Genomic DNA, 23,313 nt, shown 5'->3' on the forward strand with positions numbered 1-23,313 from the left:
TAGAGAGAGAGAGAGAGAGAGAGAGAGAGAGAGAGAGAGAATGAGAGAGAGAAAGCAAGAGAGAGAATGATTAGAATCACATCTTTCCTGTCTTGGTAAATGACTTTATTATCCAGTTTTTCAAATCAGAAATGTATTCTATACTTCATTCCAGTTACTTCCAATATATCAGGAATTGTGGTAATTAATCTTGGTGATCAGCTGAATTGGGTCTGGAGTCAACTGAGAGATACATCAATGGGCAGTCCCTGGAGGATTAATTGATAGGGGAGACCCTCCTGCAGAGTGCGCAGCACCTTCTGGCAGTGGCCCAGAGATAAGGAATTCCTAAGGAAGAGTTACTTTTTTGCCTATCCTCTTCAACCCTTGCTGGTGAATGCTTCTACTCCGTAGCTTGTGCTGCCATTCTCCTTCACAGATATCTGAATGCAGCTTTACCAGGATTGCAGCATGGATTTCAGACTATTGCTTCTCCAAGAACCCTCTAGGTCTTTGGAATCAGACTGCTGATGCACACTGGATTCTTGGCCTCTTCAGTGTACAGGTTGCCACTGTTGGACTATCTAGTCTGTACTGTGTGAACCAGCGTAATAAATTCCCTTTGTAATATATACTGTGTTGATTCCATTCCTCTAGAGAAGTTGGTCATGCGGGCACATTGGACTGACTCCATTTTCAGACTATGCAAGAGCCTGAATTTTTCTTAAGTTTTAAATTAATTAATCAATTAGTTAATTAATTTTGGGTGTATGCATTAATGTCTGTGCGTGTCATTTGTGTAAGGACATGTGTGGAAATCAGAAGACAAGCTATAGCAGTTAGTCCTTTCTTTCCACCACATGGGTCTCAGGGATAAAACAGGCAGTAAGTGACTTCATGCCCTGAGCCATCTTATCATTAGCCCTATCTTCTCCTGTTTGTCTCTTATGGCACTGGAACCTTGATCAGCTCCATCTCAAACTGGGTTTCTCCACTTGATTCTCACTCATTCTCTACTTTATGAGCAAAAGGGTCAGTGTGACTACATGTAGTCTTGTGTTTGCAGTAAAGGGTCCAGGAAAATCTTCCCAAATGGCACAGATGAAACAAGGTCTGATGACAGATCGACTAAAACCCAGCATATGGGGAAGTTGAGGCAGAAAGGCTGTGAGCCAGAGACCAGCTTTGGTTATTTGGTAGGGATCCTGTCTCCAAAATAAAACAAACCCACCCAATAGAACATATGTTGGCAGAGGCTGCTTGTTCATTTCTGGCCTCCCAGACTCTCAAAATAATCACATAGAAAACATATTATTTAAATCACTGCTTGACCAATTACTCAAGTGCATTGCTAGCTAGCTCTTCTATCTTAAATTAACCCATTATCATTAATTTATATTTTACCATGAGTCTTGTGGCCTACCAGTAAGGTTCCAGCTGACAGCTCATATCTTTCTCCTCTGGAAGCTATATGGCTTCTCATTGACTCTGCCTACTCTCTATGTATTTCTTCCAGCCTGACTATATTCTGTTAATTCATTGGCCAAAAGCAGCTTCTTTATTAACTAATAAAAGCAACAAATATACAGAAGGACTTCCCACACCAAACATGTGATTTGAGGTAATTCTTAAAGGGAAAGCAGGTTGTCACAAGTGAGATGTCCCAATGTGGAGGAATCACAGTGCTTGGAGATACACAAGATAGGGGTCATGTACATTTTATGTGTCTGGAGAGGAAGACATGTGGAGAATGAGGTCAGATGCACATCACGATCAGATCCTGAAAGGCTGTGCCTACTGTGCTAAGCAGTTGGAATTTGCTCAGAGGCAACAGTGGCTCTTAGAAGAGTTTGAAACTCGGGGATAACACACAGAACGCAAGCTGTCAGTCAGTAACTCTCAGGCTGTGCCAGATGATGTTCTGAGCACTCTGCATGGATTAAGTCCTCTAATCCTAATGACAATGGATGCTGCACAAGTCACTGATACTTCTCATGTTCCAGTGAAGACACTGACCATGACCTGAGTTTCCTTCAGAGTGGGTTCCCTGTTCTCTGATGTGCCCTCGGGGGAGAGCACTGGGCCTGGGAGGATAAGTACATGCTGGACTAATAAATAAATAAGTGTAGTATGGAAGTTATTTTCCCAGGAAAGAGCAAATCCAAGCATTAAAGAGGGTGACAGGACCCAAAAATAACACATGCAGGTGCTGTTATTGTTCATGCACTGAGAAGGAGAAAGGTCAAACAGAAAAGAAAGGTGTATAATCTGGCAAGCTGGAAGGAGCCTGGCAAGTTAATTGGCTGGACTATCAGAGATCACAGAGTATAAATACTGAATATTAATTTGAGAAAGGGCACCATGGAAAATGGTACCTCTACTTGTTTGTTGCTGCTTTTGATTCATAACTCAGTCCTCTCAGCTGAATTTGTTATCCACGCAGATTCTTTGATGCTTTGTTCATGGCTATGCCTGGCACCTTGACGGGTTTCTGTTGAAATAAGAGCAGTGGCAGGGCTGCGTCCCCGGCACCCGGCCGCCCGCATGGCTAGCTTATGCCCGAAATAATTACACGGAAACTGTATTCTTTCAAACACTGCCTGGCCCGGCTAGTTCCAGCTTCTTATTGGCTAGCTCTTACATATTGTTCTAACCCATTTCTAATATTCTGTGTAGCCCACGAGCTGGCTTACCAGGGAGGATCTTAACCTGCCTCTGTCTGGAGCTGGAGAATCATGGCGACTCCCTGACTCAGCTTCTTTTTCCCAGCATTCTCTTCTGTCTACTTCGCCTACCTAATTTTCTGTCCTATGAGGGCCGAGGCAGTTTCTTTATTATTAACCAATGAAAGCAACAGATAAGATACAAGACCCACCTCCATCATTTCCCCTTTTTCTGTTTAAACAAAAAAAAGAAAGGCTTTAACTTTAACATAGTAAAATTACATATAACAAAATAGTTATCAAGTAAGAATTACAGTTACAATATTTATATCTATTTTATCTCTTATCATAACTAAGGAAAACTATAACTATTCATTCTTCAACTCCATCAAAGACTCCAGAAGGATATAATAATACTTAAGTAAACAAGAAATCCAAAACTCTAGAAATGACAGAGACATTTTGCTGCCTGGACAGTCACCCAAAGTTCCTCTGCACAGTTGGGGCATCCATCTTCAGCCTTTAGGCCCATAGTATCCAGCAGACATTTTTATCAAGCAGGAAATTCCAAAGACAGTTTAGTCACTTTCTGCTGTGTCCTGCAGAATGTCTCGTAGATTCTTTCATGAATCAGGAACCCCAAAAGATCATCTCACCTTTAAGCAAGTTCAGTAGTCCTCTCTCTGCGGGTTCTGTGTCCAGTTTATGCAATAGTCCAGGCAAGAACAGTTTCCTGCCCAAATGGCTATCAAACTCCATAAGGATCCTCTTCGATGCCCATCTTCCTCTTGAAGTAGATTGGTGCTGCCAGGAGCAGATGTGTCTCATTGTCATGAAAAGCCCTAAATTATTAAAATATTTTAAATGCCATATTCTGCAGTCTTTGAGAGATATGAAGAATGTCTATCTAACTGAAGTATATCTCTATATCTCTAGAAAATTTAACTCACATGACTACAAGTTTTACTATTATCAATGATTATCCATTAACAACCTATATTTCCTAATTATACATTACATTTTAAAATGAACTACACAATCACAATATCTTAATCAAGATTAAAAATACATATACATATAACAAAATTGACCTTAAAATCCATACCAATGCAAATTATTTATATCTATATCATATCCCCCTTTAAATGTAAAAGAACATTTATAAACAATATTTGGGAACATGGGCGTAGTTTTTTCTCTCCAAACTGCTTCCTGCTGAATGGGGGCGTCGTTAATTAGGTCTTTCATGGTATAACCTGTGTGCCAGGGTCATCTCAGTTGGCAGTTGAGTGAAGTAATTTTTTGAGGGTGTTCACAGCAACCTTTCAGGAGAACGTGGTCTATCATACCATACCGGGATAGATGCAATCCACAGGGTCACATCCTCTGTGAAAACAAAAGAAGACCCTCTCCAAAGCATCATATCCTTAGACCCAAATTTTGAAATCGTAATACCCTTATATCCATTCTGGTTTAGCTTGGCAGCCCATGTAACAAAATGTCTCTCTGTACTTAGCTCCTTCACAGTCAAAAATTTTAAAGAAAACACAATGTACATAATCCAGACTCTCTGTGAATTTTCCATTTTTACGTGGCTTATTTTTCTTTATTTCTCTTAATCTATAACTATCTGTACTTCTGTACTCTGTCTCTTTAAAGACTTTACCCTTTTTCTTTTTAAGACATTAACTTTTTTATATTCTTTTTCTTTTCTTTCCCAAGCCTACGTATATTTATCCAACAGTGTCTGAATCTGTTTTACTGTGAATCTGTAATTTTTTTTTTACTATCCAAGAGCATTTCTTAAAATGTTAAGCAGTTCTTAAAAACTTAAGTTGCACCATGTACAGGTAATATGGTACCGCCTGTATCCTGCCCAGTCTAAACCTTAACTGCGCTGTTATTATGGCAATTATGGTAGTTCCTGCCTGAGGTCAGCACAGTTCAGCATGGAGCAGCAGCTCCTGCCTCAGAGCCACTTGGTGCCCCTGAACCATTTACAGTTCCAGGCACACAGCAGTCCACATTGGAGCCGCAATCAGCAGTTTAATTCTGAGACTGAGTGTGCAGCACAGAAACTCTTTTCATCAAAGTTACAGCCAAATCTGACACGCAGAGCACTGCGCAGTCTGAAAACGCGTCTCTGTATGGCGGCAGGAATCCGCCATGCTCTTCCGCCTGCCTAAGCCTGATTCTGCCATCCGCCTAGGTGCAGGTGGGGAGTGCTGAGCCATGGGCATGGTCTCAGAGCACTCTCCTTCCGATCCCAAGTGGGAACAGAAACATCCAGTCCCATATAAGCCCTTGAAATGCTTTAAAGCCAGAATTCACGCAGGCAGCACAGCCCCAGGAAGTGCGCTTTAAAATGACGCAGCTTTTTTTCTGCTGCTGTTGCTGAATCAGGAAATCTCTCTACGGCACGCCACCAACAAAGAGCAAAACTCTGCATTAAACTCTGTTTTTCCTGTTTTAAATTAAGCTCTCCCAGGTTTTTAAGTGGATTTAGCCATCATGTCTGGGCGCCATCAAGTTCAGAGTCATTGGCAAATAAATCTTTACTGAGGGACTGAATGGTTTTATAAGTTTAAAGATGATATGCAAGTCATTGATCTCAGGGACTCATGACTGACTGATATTAGGATATTGATGACAACAGAGAAATAGGTTTGCTTGTTTCCGGTTTTTACTTATTTTCATGTCCTTTTAGTCTTAGAATTAATAATTTTTCTTAGAATTGTTGTATTAGAAGTAGATCACCTCTGGAGTACCTGCCTTCAGGAAGTTTCTATTCAGTGTTTTGTTATAACATGAAGCTGTTTGGCATACTGCACCCTATCTTCATGGTATTCATTATGAATAAACAAAGACATAGTCTTAGACAATGACACAATGAAACAATTGCTGTTGGACAATGACCTTGTATTGCTTAATTAAAATGCTAATTCGCCAGGCAGGAAGTAGAGGCAGGGCCATGAGAACAGGAGAATTCTGGGAAGAGGAAAGAGTCAGTTTGCAGTTGTCACCAGACACAGAGGAAGCAAGATGAGAATGCCCCACTGATAAAAGATATCAGGCCACATGGTTAAAACAGATGAGAATTATGAATTATGAGATAATGTAAGTTATAATAGTTAATAAGAAGTTTGAGCTAATAGGCCAACCAGTTTATAATTAATGTAAGCAAGCCTCTGTGTACTTCTTTGGGACAAATGGCTGTGGGATTGGGCAGGACAGAAACCTCTGTCAACATACAATAGTACCAGTCAACTGCCCAATGTGTGGCCTATGGGTGAAATCAAACACCAAGAACTCTGTGATAGGGTTGATGGAATTTGTGTTCAGTTTTCCTGGACACCACATATAACGTGGAAACAAAAGAGATGGCCACTAACAAGCAGAGCAATGCATTAATGACACAGTGAATTAGGCCTCATCTCACTGCTATCTCTGTCCATGCCTGTCCATTCCATACCATTCTTTGCTATTTCCCTCCTCAACCTAGAACTTTATAAGTTGGGAGGAGGTGACATCTGAGGGAAATATCTCTGGGTGCAATTGGTCATCTACCTTTCAGGTGGGATACAGGCCAGCACTGACAAAAGGAAGGATGAGGACTCAAGCCATTCTTTCTTCTTTAGTGGTTTATGTGGGTCAACAGTACCAGGGATATCCCTCCACTGCATCTATGCCTGCTGTGGGAGACCACTGTGGTACAGTTTTTTTGGTTATCTATCTATCTATCTATCTATCTATCTATCTATCTATCTATCTACTCATTTATCTTTCACAAATATCAGGTCCTTCATACACCCTTTGGCCCCTCAAAGTCCAAGATGGCAGTGACTTACTAATGTTAAATCCCAAGTTTTCCCATCGCTCCCTATTTGGCACCTGAGTTCCTTTGTCCCATATTTATCCAGTCCCTATGGATAGTGTTGAATAGTATTACTTTAGACTTCCACATCATTTTCTCAGTGTTATAATCAACACATGCAAAAAAAAACATGTCAACTACTGTTGGAATCTTCTTTGTAAACTGAAGAAGGGATAGTTTGGCTCGAAAGTAAACTTCCCTTTTAGGAATTAAGTGGTCTTGAGGTATGGTCCATGGGTCTTCTCTTTCAGAATGACCCAAAACCGTTTATATTACTTTTATTCTAAAGTACCTACTTCTAGACTCATCTTTAACTGGCTAAGTCAGAATCTTCAAGGACTATAGCTGGGGAATATCTTATCTCAGCCAACTGCCTAAGAGTCTTATACAAAGCAATGTTGAAAGTCAAGGACTTACCAGTTTTATCTTCTTAGAACTGTTTTGGAGAGGAAAGGAGGGAGAGAAACAATGTTTTTATTAAGTTATTCTGCTAACTGTTTCATGTCATTTCTTTTGAGAAATACCATCTGTCAAATCAAGATGTTTAGATGTTGGTTAATTTTTAAAGTATTACACTTCATGAATATTACAGACATAAACTAAGTCTTGAGCAGAACTAAATGCATTGCTCATGTCACTAAGAAACACCACAACCCACAAAACAGTGGTTAGATGAAACCTAAACCAAAATTTCATGCCTCTCTTACCAGGCCATTGGTGAGCAGATCTGATTTTATCATCCTCTAAGGAAAATTAACTTGTGTGAGGGGTAGCATGGATTTTCATTACATTTCCAGTAAAAGTAAATTTCAAGGAATTATTTCAAATACATATCACCTAACATTTCCCCCAAACACTAAACAGATAGAGTGGTCTGATGATTAAATACAATAACAATCTCCCCTTAGTCCAGGTCCTTCCAAGAAGCAAAATTTGAGGCAAACACTTGGCTGTGAGTCCTTTGTTTTTTTTTTTTTTTAAAAAATGAAACTCAAAGTGAAAGAGTAGGAAAGCACAAGAAGAAAAGGTCAACCCAAGAGAGTGTGTTTTGAAATGAGTTGTAACTAAGGGACCGAGGCTGGACCACAGAAGCAATAGTTCCGTGGTACAAGCAGGATAAATGCACTGCAGACCCATCTCCATGTTAGACAGGAGCTGGAGCATGCATGGCTGTTCAACGATGCCTAGACTTCCCCTACTCAGCTTATATGTATAGACAAGAATGACTGAACAATAGCAACCAATCCCAGGCAGTGATCACCTAATAATGCTAGTCATGAGAAGGAGACACACTGTTGAGCTGTGATAGACTGGCAACAGGTACACCTGCTCATGGTGGGCTGTTGAATCACTGTATAAAACAGTGAAGTAAAAATAAGAAACAGTCCCAGAAAGATCTGATGTATCATTTCTTAAGTTCCTTAATAATTAACAGAAATGAAACTCAATGCAAAGTCTTGTGGGTTTTTTCGAATACATCAACAACAAATACTCTAGTGTCGTAGGTTTTTGTTTTGTTTTGTTTTTAACCTTGATTCTATTTATGTCAGCCCATCTCTTCTCCTCCAAGCCCACTGTGAAACATTTGTCCCTTATGCGGTTAACATCTAAAACTTGGAAAGCACCCATGAGATATAAAAGCACAGATTAAAATAAATTCTCAACTATGTAAAATGAACCCTCGCAACTATGTCTTGGCATTGTTTACTTGGTAACTGGCGGGAGTCTCGTTGGACATTGAGCAGATTATGGAGTTGCCACCAAAAGGTCTCTGAAGCAAGTTGCTTTTGTATCACTGGTGATAACGTAAGCTGTGCTTGGAGCTGGCTGAAAAGAACAAGTTGTGCCCCTTCTCTTCTCCTAACATAAGCACCGCGAGTCATCTCTCCTGACTCTGGATGATCTCAAAGTCTTCACTATCCTTCTCTGCCCGACTTTGCCTTCCTTCTTCAAGTTCCTTACAATGTCTCCTCCTTTTTTCCATTACTCTATTTTTCCATAGGGAAAGATGGAAATAACATCTCCTGCTATATTTTTTTTTAGTGTGGAGCCATTTATTTATTTATTTATTTATTGTCAATAGCTTTTTCCTTTCTTCTCTTTTGTTTCTCTTTTTTATAAATTTTCATGTTCCAGGTTGAACTCACTCTTGCGCGTTCTTGTCAAAAGCTCTACTACTGAACAGCTTTCTCTGCCCCTCATGTAGATCTGTTTTTATTCACAAGTTTTAGCTGAGAATTCTGCTGGCATTCACTTATGCTTTCAGCTCTGAGTTATAACCTGAATCTTGGTCTTGGTGAGAACATAAACCCCGGTGTTTGTCAGCCTGGGGTTGTGTCCTGCCCCTACCACCTATACACACCGTCACTTTTCCTTATCATTACTGTGAAACCTAAATAAAGTCACACATAGGAAAGACTGAGCATTGTGTGAGGGGATGAAGATCCCGTAAATGATAACCATTGTCCTGATTTAGTGTTGTTCTCAGTGTGCATTTTAATCTCATCCTTAGATGTTTATCTAAGAGTTTAACGATAAATGTCAAGACCAGATTACTAGGAACACAGGAGCTTTAAATCTGTTTTGTCAGAACGTTGGAAACAGATGAGCTCTGACCTATACTGCAATAACTGGGTATGCAGAGACTTGCAATCAGAAACAAGTCTGAGCAAGTGTGGTTAGAGACAAATACGGGCAACAGAAGCGATCTTGAGAAGCCTGGGAGCAAAATCCCTGGACTTAGCACAGTCAGCAGACAAAACCCAGAGTGGGAGGTCCCCAGACACGAATGGTTCTTCACTGAGTTTCTCAAAACCAGAAACAGCAAAAAGGGCATGCGTATGTGCGTATGTGTGTGTATGTGGGGGGTGTGAAGAAAACAGGCTTCATAAGTGCCTTATAGGTAACTACTGGCCCTGTTTTCTGTTTTTTAGTACCACCAAAAGCGCAGTCAATACTTCAAAGCAGACAAAAAAAAATCATTGCACTGAAAGAAGTGGTTCCCCAAAACATGAAAAGATAAGGAACCAGAGGTTGCCATCTGGGTAGTGACTCAGTGGTAGAGCGCTTCCTTAGTTAGTACATGAGACCACCTGGGTTTCTCTTCCCAGCACCAGAGGCAAAACTATAGAAGGGTGGGCAGAAGGTTATCCTCTGGGATCTAAACTGTTGACACCTCTGGTGCCTGTGAATGGACTGTGCCAGGGTGAAACAGAAGTTCTTTAAGGGTAGAAAGGAGAGCTTGGGAGTTCCTCAAACACCCACGCATCTTACCTGTACCAGGAAGGGGGCAGGATTGGATTTAGGTAAAGGACTGGCAGGAATCTCAGCAATGATCTGAATTCTATTCAAGGAGAGACTAGAAAAACAAAGTGGGGTCCCCAGCTAGAAACTGGGGAGGCTGAAAGTGCTTTTGCGAGCTAGCGGTTCACAGAATTTTTCTAGACTTTGCAGTGAAAATGGCTGCTGGATGTGATCAGCATCAAATCTGACTTTGTGTTTTCTGTCAGCTGCACAGGATGGACTCATAGAATTCTCCTGAGACGGAGTGCTGACCCGGACCTCCATGAATGGCTTGCTGGACAGCAGTGTGGTTAAGTCTAAGGTTTGCCTATCCTAAAGTTAAAAAAAAAAAAAAAAAGAAGAAGTCTTGGCGTTATCCTTAGTATTTGGTACAGCAATCTTATCTGAATGTAGACGGCAGAGGATTAAAATCCAAGTAGAGGTACAGGTGCAGTTAAATCTGATTGGAAAGCTCACCCCAGGTGTGCTCACCACCAGGTTTGTTTTATTTTCCCCATCAATCCTGAAACATTTTCTAACAGCGTTCTTCTCAAACCTGAAGTCACTCCTAGCCATAGCCAGCCACACACCCACTCCCCGGCCTGAGCTCTCCCATCTCTCGGCCATGACTGTCTCCGTAGCAATTCCTCAATCTGCCACAAGCTTCCGCTTTATTTATTTGCCGCTAGGCATCGCCTCACATGCCTCCACGTGAAAATGTAAGCTCTCTGGACGCCAAGGCTTCGCCTTTCTTCTTTAAGGCTGTGCCACTGTTGGACAGAGTCGCCACTGGGAAGCACAGACGAATGAGCGAAAATGGTTTTGAATAAATGGATCGGTGAGCGAGTGAATACATTATTGAACTAGGCTTGGGCTCACATTCTCCTGCTCTCTCAGCAAATTGGCTTCAGCAGCACATCCTCTTTCATCTTCGGTTGCTGTCATTGATTTACAAGACGTTTTTGTGTCTGATTATAAATCTGACTGGTTCCATAATTTTATTTTTCTTCTGCATCACTGTTTTCCTAAAATAAGCGATGTCAGTTCTGAGAATTTCTATCAGTGCTCTCTCTTCTCTCCCCTGAAAGGCATCTGCATATTATTAAACTGTACTTACTCTCCTAAAAATAAGCTGCTTGATACATTACGTCTGTAGCAAAGGGTGACATTTCAGGATCCAGACCTTTGAGTCAAGCAGTGTCATGTGACTGACGGAACTTCGGGAGGCAGTAAACACAGTGGATACTGGGGGTTTTCTTGTCCTCTGCTCTTGTCTATTACAGTTCTCTGCTTCTCTTTTTGTAGTGTGTGTGTGTGTGTGTGTGTGTGTGTGTGTTTGTGGGGCATGCAGTGTGCTTGCTATAGCAGGTGTGCAGAGGCCAGAGGACATGTTTTGGGGGTTGGTTCTCTCCTTCCACCGTAAGCTTCATGGATAGAATTTGGGTTCCCAGGCTGACAAGGGAAGACTACTTACTCACGTACCCATCTCACTTGTTTCTAATCTCCTTTTCTTTCTTCTCTGTTCTCCCATTTATAGCACGAATATGACTATCCTTTCCTTCCTGGGTCAGAGTGACCCCTCTTGTGGTAACAGTGCACTTCATTTGTGACTGGTTGGGCTTCTCTGGTTCTTACAGCATGCTCACCTGCCAGGAAGCAGCGTGCAATTCTCCCATTCAGAAAAGATATATTAAACATTTGCTGAGTGACAAATAAGGCCAAAGACAAACCAAATACCCCAAACTACAGCAAAACCAACATCCAGAATCATTCCCGTGCTTATGAATATACAGCTGATCTTTCAATTGTTTTGTTATTATTGCTAAAGTTTCATTCTTTGGCTATGGTCTAACCTTGCTGCTCCAGGGCCTGCCACTTCCTCTGTGAATCTGTGTTATTTGTTGATAGATAGCTTCCTTATTCCTCATCAGGAATCTAAGTGATCCCTGGTCTTACACCCACCCCTTTCCCACCAGGCTTTGTTTAGTGTCTCTCTATGCATTAACTCTTTGCTGAGAATCATGAGAAATGGCCCTTATTACTTCGGAATGCAACCCCTATGAACATTCAAATACATTACCGAAAGCTACCCACTTTTCCATGCCCGCACTATGTTAAGTGGTAATCATTACCTACTGTGGCCGTCGAACGCTGGGCATGTTGCTGATGGGAACTGAGATGCATTGGAAGTGTGAAATACAGCAGGGGCTGGGAAGGCTATGCTCAACAAACCAAGGAAAACATAGCTGTTTGGAGAGCATGTTGGAAAGAACACATTGCATATCTATTTCTGTCTCTCTACCTTTTGTTAAGTAAGATGCGTTGCTGAAATCCAACCACCTCTCTAAATGTGGTTACACATAAGTTCTACAGAACTTACACGGCTCAGCCAATATTTCTGATAGCCAGCGCCGGCCATTGTAATTATCCTGTATCAGTTCTACCCATAATCATCAAAGGGCAACTAAAGCGTACAGTGGGCTATTCTGTCAAACCGGCGAGTATTGTCCACTTTTAGTGCAAGAACTTATTCTTAGAATTGAGTCTTGACCAAATGGTGTCCACTGGGAATGGTATGCAACACCGTAAGGTCACCAAGCATTGAGGCTGACTTACAAAAGCTGATTGTCCCAGTCAGACCCAGCTTTGTATGTGTCGTGGCAGCGATTGTTTCCGGGGTCAGCCACTTCCAAGCAGTTAATACCGGTTTGACTAAAGGTTCATCAGTGTCCTAACCACTCATTAAATCCTGAGGAACCCCTTACCCCGAGGTCAATACTGCTTAACTCAGTCATACTTAATAACCAAGAAGAAGAATGCTTTCGTTCTCGTTGTCAGTAGTATTGATTGACAGGTCTTTGGGTGGTCCCGGTCATTTCTATGTGCCCTCCTTTGTTTTCCACTGCCCAGGGAGTGACATCATCTCTCCTTTCATAATATGAAATTATTGCAAGACTGAGTACTGAGTACAAGGAAGTCTACTGTCTGACACCGAACCTCACCTCTTCGTTATTACCGTAGAGTGACTCACAGGAGCAAGAAAATTCAGAGGAAGGACGTTCATGCCGTGAACCCTGCAAGTCAGCAGCCTGATAAACTACCATCTTTACTACCATTCACAATGCGCCCATTAGACTCTAACAGAAGAGGAGGGATGACTAATTCTTCCCTTCGCCACCAAAAATAAATCACAGCAGAGGGCTGGAATGAGACGCAGACTTTCCAGGATGAAGAGTTGAGTTGGGGAGTGAGACATAGGAAACATGTTGAAAGGGAGCCAGGCATCCCTGTGCACAGAATTGCTGAACAAGGGCCCCAGGTTTGATTGCCATTAAAGCCAGTGTTAGATGTAGGTGCTAGCGCATGGAGAGTGCGTTGGTGTAAATGCCACCTTGGTATGCATTACAAGATAAACGTGGTCTTTGTCAAATCTCACTCATGAATCCGTTCCACAGCTTCTGTCATTCACAGGCAAATGACAAAGTGTTAATGCTTTGTGATCACCCCATACCTTTCCCAAATTCACCTACTTAAATATCCATAACAGCCTGTGCTCGCATATCTTGCTTGTATCTGATTCACTGAGGATCAGTCTCAGGGCCCAAGGTAAGCAAGCATTGCTCAGGCCATGAGAACAGTGAAAAAACCTGGGAGCAGTGGAAAGACTAAACTCCAATACCTCATTTTAGAGTTAACATTCCTTGCCTGCTCAATGGAAGTATTTTTATGTGTTGTAGGATTAAACATACGAAGGACCTACATATTAGTGACAGACAGATACTAAGAGTGATTGAGTAGATAGGGGACTAACTTGGCAGAAGCACTGGATTACCTGTGGTTAGAATCAGTGTGTTTATGCACTCAATACAGTGACTTACAATTAGGAAGCTTTAAATTACTGGATTAAAAAAATACTGTGTTTTTGTAACTGAGATATTAAAAGTAATAGATAATTTATCATGCTAGTTCCAATTTGGAGAGTTTATTGCCAAGACGATGAGTATTTCATAAGGGTAAGCATTAATGCTTAGCTCATGTTTCATCTCCACAATAAACAGCCCATCCCTCAGAACAGATGCCCGCCCTTTAGACAAGCTGGACACAACAGAGCTGGGAAGTCACGGTCCTTTACGTCTACATCCTGGTTCCATCACTTAGCTGTCACATGACCCAAAGCAAACTGATAGATGTCTTTGCACCTCTGATTCCTCAAACAGACAACAGAATCGCAGTCTGGAAGTTATACTTGCATGCTTATGTCTGTAACAACTTCATTTAAAATGCTAAAGATGGAAGCAAATTATTGATGGATGAATAGATAAATAAAGCCTGGCCTACAAGTATCCTGCTCCAAAAGGATAAAACAAATTCTGATGCATGGTACAGGACAGATGGACCTTGAAGATATAATGCTAAGTAAAATAAACCAGACACTAAGGCTGAGAGCTGTGTATGAAGTACCTAGAACAAAGAAGTTCATAAAGACAAATAGTAAAGAGTAATCATCAATCTTACAGGAAGAAACAACATGGATTAATATAGTAATATAATTAATCAATTACAGTGTGTTAATAGATACAGAGTTTGTTACTGTAAGATGAAAGGGGTTCTGACTGAACAATAACATTAATGATGGGTAGTGACTGACAATATTTTATGTTATTTAGCCCAAGACAGAATAAGGAAGTATAAGTCAAAGAAAATTAATTGAAAACAAAAATAAAAGCAAAACACCAAAAAAAAAAAACCCAGAATTTCTTTGAAGTTACAACTATTGGCCCTGATCTAAGATTGCTAGGGCTAAAAACAGATCCAGAGTTTCCAAAACTTGAGATGAAACAATAGTTAATTCCTTAGCAAGAGAAGACACTATTCCGAGCAAGAGCCAGCAGGAAGCTATAGAAAGGAGGAGCCACGGGGAGGTGGGACCTGTCTCAAAAGAAAGCCAGGGGACAATTATACCCTGTTTCCATCATGGATGAAGGTTGGTAAGCCTGTGTGTAGCCATATGGGAGTCTAGTCCTTGAAACTCAGCTCTGACATTCAACCAGACAGTAATTGTCCCCCACTCTAAATGCCTTTCACAGGTCTTCTCTCGCTTGAATGTGTCTTTGCCCTGAAGCCAACAAGCTTGGTGAGTTTGTTCTTCTTCATAAAATATGGTGCCACCAGGGAAAAATTAACGACTAATATTTCCTAAACCACTGAGATGGTTCAGTACCCATCAGGTGTCTAGGGACCATCACATTCCTGGACACATCCAAGCCTTAAGCAGTTGGGGCTACTTAAGGTCAGGCATCACCTGAATTTGAGCCTAGCCACGGTCAGTTTGCTCTTTCTGCTCCCTCCCACTATCCCTACAAATCTGGCCCCATGTTCGCCTACTGATCTAAAATATTCCAGGTTTTAATTAGTTCCAGGCCGGTCAATGTGACTGCTCCATCTGCACAATGCATTTGTGCCAATTCAAAGTCTGAAGTCGACGAACTAACAGAGCCAGCTGAAGACCTGCTGAAGGAAGCAAAGGAGCCACACTGTTGCTGGAAAATCGGCCTGAAGTACCTGCCAGCACCAGGGCCCTATCCAAGCCAGGAGGAACCAATGGGGCTGTTATGAAAGACCTGTTGAATTCCATATTCTTCCCCAGTCCTAGGGCTAGGGGAGGCAAACTCCCCTTAGTCTGGGGTGCTGTCCTTCCTTCACTAACATCATTGGCTCAGTACATGTGAGCAAGTTTTGGGGCCCAAATTGAGCCGGGGCCAACGGTGGAGAAATATAATGAATGCAGGTAGAGGTCTTTCTCAATAGGCAGCCTTGTTTGTCACTGAGCAGGGCTCGTCTGCCAAGCCCTGTTGAAATTATGGCCCAGTTTGGCCTTCTGCTTCTGCATTTGATGGCCATGGGGATTTCTGCACTCAAAATTATCCCTTAGTAATATTCCTTTCCAGCTCTGAACCATAAAGAGAAAAAAAAAACACACACACACAAAATGGAGCCTTATTAGACTTGTGAAATAAACCAAATTTTCTAACTTTAAGTTTTAATATAGAACATACATTTGATAAATAAATTCAGTAAATATAACATATATACATGTACATATACACACCTAACCAGCGCACGCACACACATATATAGATAGATATGGATATAGATTACACATACACTGAGTGACTGCTATAAATCAGGCTAAATGAGAAAATTTGAACACACCATTCTTTAGCAATGAGCAATATAAAGATATGTAAACCAAGTCTTGTATCTGATGAATTTCTGTGGTCGTGATATTATATAGCGCCGACTAATTTTCATTAAAAGAATATGGAGTGATGTGTGTACATCACGAACACCCTTGAGTGGTTATCACTAGCTAGCTGGGTAGAAGGTCCCTTCTTTTCGAAGCTTGTAAGTTATATTTATATGCTCTGTGGGTGAACGGCTTTCCGATGGTTTCTGTAGGGCCGCTCTCAACTCCCAGGGCAAACTGCATTTCTGACCCCACAGCTGCACTGTCCTACACCCCAGGGCCCTTTCTGAGCTCAAACTGGTTGGCTCGCAGTCCTCGTTTGGGAATGGTCCACTCTCCCAGTCTGGCCTGTTTGTAGAGCCTGGTTGCTAGAAGAGGGAAAAGCACAGTCATTCTACTGGGCTGAATAAAACGGGCAGTCAGAAGACAACTCGCTGCTAATCCTTCTTGGAGGAGGAAAAAAAGAAACAAAAGCTCCTTGTGCCCCAGTAAGTTCGGGGGCCAGGATCTAAGGCACAAATCAGTCAGTCGTTCTCCAAATCTCTCCTGGGCTCTTCGGTACTGGCTTGGATTGCTCCTGAACCTTGCCCAGGCCTGACTCTCAGAAGCAACATACTGTCTTACACACTTAAGAACTGGTACAGCCCCTCTTTTCCCCACAGCGTGCCACAGACTTTTGTTTTTCTGTGTTAGACTTCAGACGCAATCCCCTCTCTTGACCCACCCCTACAGGTAGTCCTTGCAGATGAGGAATCTCATCCTGAAGCCGGATGTGTTTATCGTGGAGAATCAGGGAGGAAGGCAGACATCTTCTGCTGGGATTAGCCTGTCCTGAGGAGGAAAGGGGAGAAAAAAGAAAATCGGAAAGGGGGCGATTTCCTTCACCTTGCCTGAATTAGCCAGGCTTAACTATGACCAGTGGGGCTGACCAGGCCTGTCAGCTAAAACTAAACACATTTCACAAGGGCAGCCAGCCAAAACCATAAATTCTGCCAAAAATTAAACATTGCTGAAGGTCTGCCTAGTTTCAACACGTCTTTGCCAGCGCTGAAGTACACATGGCGTGGAGGATGAGGTTCTGTGGGATCACAGTGGAAGCGGTCCCCAGGAAGGGGGGAGGTCATTAAACCTGAGAGATCCCTACATGTAGGGGAGGGTCCTGGTTTCATCCTTTATCTCCTATGAGGTAGCAACGTTAGGCTGTGAGAGAACTTAACAACTTTAGCTTGTAATATGCAGGTCTGAATATCCGTGGAGGGAAGTTTCCGAGACCCCAGACACCGTGAGGGCGAAGAGACATTGCAGGAAGGTTGCTGAGATTTCAAGCAGAGCAGAGGATCTGGCTTTCAAGTTTGAATTAAGAAAAGATTAAACAGTTGCTTTGTTTCACTGTGTATTTTAAAAGTAGGTGAGGCCTAACAATATCTCATAAGGACACCATATTTGTGGATTATACATCCCAGGTCTGGCAAGACACAGTGACATTTGGGAGCCATGTGGATGTACCCAGCGACTGAGGAATGTGTGATCCATAAATAAAAGGGTGTCCATCATCTAAGAATAAATACATGCGCATATTTTACTGCTCTTATTTAACAAATACTCTTGAAAGATTTCTATGTACCAGTTCTGAGACTCAAGCAATTAATCATCTTCCCCATGCTCTGAAATCTTCTTGGGAAATTCAGATGAGAAACTAGGTAGCTGCCAAGGGGGTGAGCACTATCGCAGGACAAGCATAAGACCATACTGGGGTTACTGGAGGTTTCTTCCTTCATTTAGGAGGTATCTTAGAAGTGGAAGAATTTTCTCGAAGAATCTAGGGGGTTATGGGAGTGAATTTAATTTAATGGAAGGAAAGGAAATGAGGAAATGAAGTCTTCTGGGCTTAGAAGAGCACCAACAAATGCACACACACACACACACACACACACACACACACACACTTGTTGGCAAGGTTGTTAAATAAGAAGGCACTTTTGAGCAGCACATGAATGGATGGATGGGTGGATGGACGGACGGACGGACGGACGGATGGAGTCAGGGACACAGTCAGTGCTATGACTTTAGAGGACATTTTTCAGGAGAAAGGCCCTGATAATGGCATATGATGTGTACTAAGAACAAGAAGAAAGGCAATGTGGTCGAAGCCCCATGGCCATGCCTGTCACCCACAGTCTATTCTGATTGCCATGCGGTGTGTTCTGAAGAGCAGCCTGAGATTTCGCGACCACTGTCCTCAGTGGCGCAGTCACCGATGTGAGCTGGATCCCTTGGGTTTTCTTCCTCAAACCCCTGAGATCCCAAATCATCTAAGAGTCCTTGATGAGGAATTGTCACACAAGTTATTTAATTCCTCCGTAGGAGAGGGCCTACCATCTGAATCACCAGCCTCAGTTTACAGTTGTGCTCAGAGAAAAAAACTTCCCTCCTGTGACTTCTTCCACACCTGTTTGAACCAAGTGAGCCTGAAGAAGTCTGTTTGGTTCCCCACCCATCTGAAGAGACGCTACAGACAGTGATCCCGGGAAAAAGGCGATGTAAACTCACAGCTGAAGTCAGCATTGGAATACGCTGCAGTCTCAGTGACCTCAGGCCACGCTCTCCACCTCCTTTCACTTTAACTGCTTTCCTATCAGCCCTTCACCTGGACATCCTAGATGGGGCTGGTCTTGAAATTGTGTAAATGATGGCACTTTAATTCAGTGTTCCAGACGGGATCTAGATCAGAAACTATTACATGAAAGTTTGGGGGTTCTGGGTAGGAATGGTTACCAGCTCCTACCAATGAACCTGCTTCTTTATGAAAATGTTGCTAGTGTTCAAGAGGAGGCAGGGAGACTACCATAGGATGGAGACCAGGGACTGTGACGTCTTGCTCTATGGACGTGTGGCAGAGTGCTCTGGCTGGGTGCGTTCTCCGTGGACATTTTCTCTAAAACCTGTCTAGGTGAAGACGTGGCAGTGGTCGAGCTGAGAGGCCCCTATTCTTGTTCTGATAACTAGAAATGCCTCAGTGCAATAAGTCTTTTAAAAGTTAATATGTACAAATATGAACTTATCTTTGCTTTTTTATAAACCTTATTACAAAAACTTTCAAATAAAAATATCACATGTATCTTTCAAAATGTCAAATTTATTGAGTTTTTGAATTTTTGTAGGGTACATTTCTCTCAACATGACTAAAATCAAAAGATGATATAAAGACATTTTATTATTGTCTATTAGTTGTAAAAATCAATGGGTTTGGTTGTGACATTTCCATACATGTAGAAAATGCATCTCGATCAGAGCCACGCCACCTCTTTCTCTTATTCTCTGTCCTTCTCTGATACCCTTTCTCTTCCTTTATTATTCTATGGGTGGCTATTATAACCATTCTCACCCAGCCACTGAGTTTTTAGGACTCTTTCCATTTACTGTAGCCCACTGTGTCTCTGTGTAGTAAACAAGAGCTTCTTCACAAAATGACAGTCTCAGAGCCACTGTCCTTTTAAACATGGAGCTTGGCTTTCTTTAGAACCCAAGAGCCAAAGATTCACCTCTCCAGTAATGCATCAGAGTGAGATCCCGAATGAGAATAAACATATGAACCCATTCACATCTGTTCTTGTTTTCGGAAAAGTGCATTTTAAAATACAAAAAAGAGGATTATTCTTACATGATAAAACATACATTATTTGGAATGTAAATAAATGCCAAACACAGATTCTCTGCAGAGCAGAGCTTGGTCAACAGCACATGAAGTATGTTAAAAGACAGGCTAACAGGAACCCATGTCTCTTGTTTGCTGAGCTTCTGGGAGGCTTTTATATGGTAATGTACACAGGGATTTCTACCATGCTGTTTATACTGAGTTAACATTAATCCTCAGCCCTCCTCACCAAGATGTTTTGAACCCGTTTACCCATTTATCTCATAAAGGACGTTCACTGTTAACACAACATGAATTGCCTTTGTTCTGGAAAATTCAGCCACTACCGAGTGGCCGTAGCACTCTGAGGTTGGGAATGATGTAAAGGACAATAATGATTTATCGGTTGTTACAAATGATTTACTTGCTCTTTTGCTAGAGAGAGAAAGAAAATGAACCGAGAACTGTGTGCATTAGAGAAACAACCACTTTTCGTAATGGTAAGAACAACAAAATGATACCTTAGCAGGAACTGAGTCTACCGGAAAGACAGATGAGACACAGGTCAAGACCACAGTTCATAGTGCTGTGTCACTGAGAATGACTGGTACATAGATGCTAATGTTTCAGAACTAATTTTAGATTAAATAAAATAAAATTTCAATGCTTTTGATGATAGGGTAAAGATGGAAGGGGAAAAGTTGATAATATCACTCTCAAGTACATCTGGAAGAATGGAACCCAGAGATGGGCTGGTAGGGCTAGTTAGTGGGTAAAGGTGTCTGCCACCAAACCAGAGAAGAAGCTGAACTTGATCCATTGAGACCATCGTGGTGAAGAGAAAGAATTCATACCAGCCCCCTACTTTGACACTGTCCCATGGGTCTAGCACAACACACACACACACACACACACACACACACACACACACCCCTAAAATAAACTAAAAAGTAATAATGGTTTTTAAAAACTTAGAAGATAGATACTTCCCAAGCATCATGAGAAGGCTAAGAAAAATGCATTTGCTACTCAAACACAATGACACCGTATAAAACCACAGGAGTTAAAGGGGAAACAACACAGTAACGAAATGTTATTAGCAAATGATAGTTTGCTGGAAGCAATATGAAACTGAACTTGGGCTCTTTCAAGGTATGGATTTATGTACATGTCTTTAGCATACCATGCATCCCACTATCGTAAATAATTTAACAAAGTTTGTGGGTGAAGAGCAACTGATTTACTTGTGGAAAAGAAACAAGCCCTTGCTCTTCCTCACAATGTAAGGTAAAGTTTAGTAGCGACACTCAATAGTCACTTGTAAAATGTGGAACTAAATGAAGAATAAAAGAAATGGCAAGTGGGAGGGGCACCTGAGGGAGGGGGTATCTCAAAGCAGCAAAGTATGGGGAGAGGAAAGGACTGATGAACTTGAAGATTGTAGCGGGAAACCCACTTCCGCTGTCTTCTTAAATCTCTGGAATGGTCAGTGCAAGAGGTGTTCACTAAAATCAAAGACAAAGTTGTGAGCAAATCCATGACTGTCAGGAATGGAATACAAGCAGTGACTATACCCATGAAAGCCCAACCTCACCATTTAAGTATCAGCTCAGACACAGAGACACGCTACATTCACTAAGAAATTAAAGATTAAACATGCCTAATCCACGAGGCAACAGCAACTCTGTGTCTAAGCTCCTGAGGAGGGGAGAAGTTGGAATGACTTCTCCAGAGAGTCGTTTAGACATGCATATCAGGAATCTCCACAAAATTTATAATTTTCAACCTGGTAGTTTTCACTGTAAGAAGAGCTAACTGAGAAATGCCTCAACAGTTTTGTGTGTGTGCTACTCTAAAAAGAGCTGAGTTCAGTCCCTAACATTCATGTCAGGCAGCTGACAAGCACATGTAACTCCAGTTGTAAGGGATCCAGCATCCCCTTCTGGCCTCCGTGGTCACCAGCACGCACACACACACACTCACAGACAAGCATGTACACTCAGACACGCATGTACACACAGACATACAAACATAATGCAGTTAATTAAAAATGAAATGCATTTTAAAAGAAGAGCCATCAAAAAAATAGCTAAAATTGTTTGAGAATACGTCTCAAATTTGTACTTATCATTAAAAATATTTAAAAATTCTTATTATATGAAAGATTGTATATTCACTTTGGGCTTAAGCCATTAAGTACAATATCAGCCTTAAAATTCATACTTGATTAATTTACTTTTATTCATGTGTGTGTGCATGTACACACTTGTGTGTGTGTATGCATGTGTATGTACCACATATGTGTGGGTGCGTACACAGGCAGGAAGAGGATGTCTGATCTTGTGAACTACCAGGTAAAGGCACTGGGAATTGGACTCTGACCCTCTAAAAAAGCAGTGGGTACTCCTAAATGCTGATCTGTTTTTCCACTCCCCTGAATTCATATTTTAGAATATTTCTTAATAGTTTCTAAAATAATTATGCTATATTATTACACATCAATAATCAAGAAAAAGGAAAGCGATAGCAACAAAAGTGGATGGACATGGGGTATGTATATATGTAGGACGATCTGAATGGTCTCCAATGAAGGTTAGATAGAAAACACAGCCATGTGGACATGATTACCAGTGAGTGATTATAAATAACTCTTAAATACTCAACATAATCTTAAACACTTATAAAAGGTGCCCGGAATAAGATTGCATTCATTTTCATGTAAACACAATGCTTGCAATCATTGGATCAGTTGAATGAATGACGCATTCTCGTGGGACATCATTCCATTCCTAGAACGGAGCTGGGAAACCTACCCAGAGCTGTGTTTCCTTAAATGGCCCTTCACTAGGGCAGATGCTAAAGAATTGAGTATAGGTCTTTACACCCTGATTTTTGAGAATGAGATACTTCTAGAAAATCTTGGAGGACAAAAAAGCCTATAAAATTAGCCTTGTATATTATCCTACTTACAATACTTTTCAGAGACCTTGACAAAGACACAGCAGCCATGCATTCTGGTGAGCTAGAGGAGCCAATGGGGAAAGACCCGATTGTAACAATGCTTCTGTCTTTCGAGATTTTGTTTATTTAGTATGTGTGTGGGCGCATGAGGAAGATTATCTATCTGATGTTTTATCTACTAACTAATAAAGCTTTATCTCAAACACGCAGCTCTTCATCACTTCTTGAAGCATTCTCTTAAGTTTCTTCCACAGATAAATATCTGATTCATTGGTGGCTTCTGGCTGGTTGTATCTAAATGGTTGAAAGGACATTATTTGACATCAGTGTAGAAGCAAGTACACATGAAAAGAAAATTTAGGGGACTCAAGCGATGGTGTGCTAGTTAGTGTCACCTGTCAACTTGATATAGTCTAGAGTCACATGGGAAAGAAATTTGAAATGAGGGACTGTCCAAATCAGATTGGCCTGTGGGTATGGATATGTCTGTGTGGGATTACCTTGGTTATATCTATTGATAAGGAAGGAGCAGTCCATTGTGGGAGGCACCCATTCCCTGGACAGGTGATGCTGGTTCTGGTCAGAAGCCAGTTTAGTATAAATCGCTGAGTGGGCCAGAGAGCAAACCAGTGCTCCCCCGTGCTGTACTTCATAGACTTTGAGTGAGTTCCCT

This window comes from Alexandromys fortis, unplaced genomic scaffold, assembly GCF_014885135.2.
Source record: "Alexandromys fortis isolate MF-2015 unplaced genomic scaffold, M_Fortis_MF-2015_v1.1 scaffold_67, whole genome shotgun sequence".
Taxonomy (NCBI): Eukaryota; Metazoa; Chordata; class Mammalia; order Rodentia; family Cricetidae; genus Alexandromys; species Alexandromys fortis.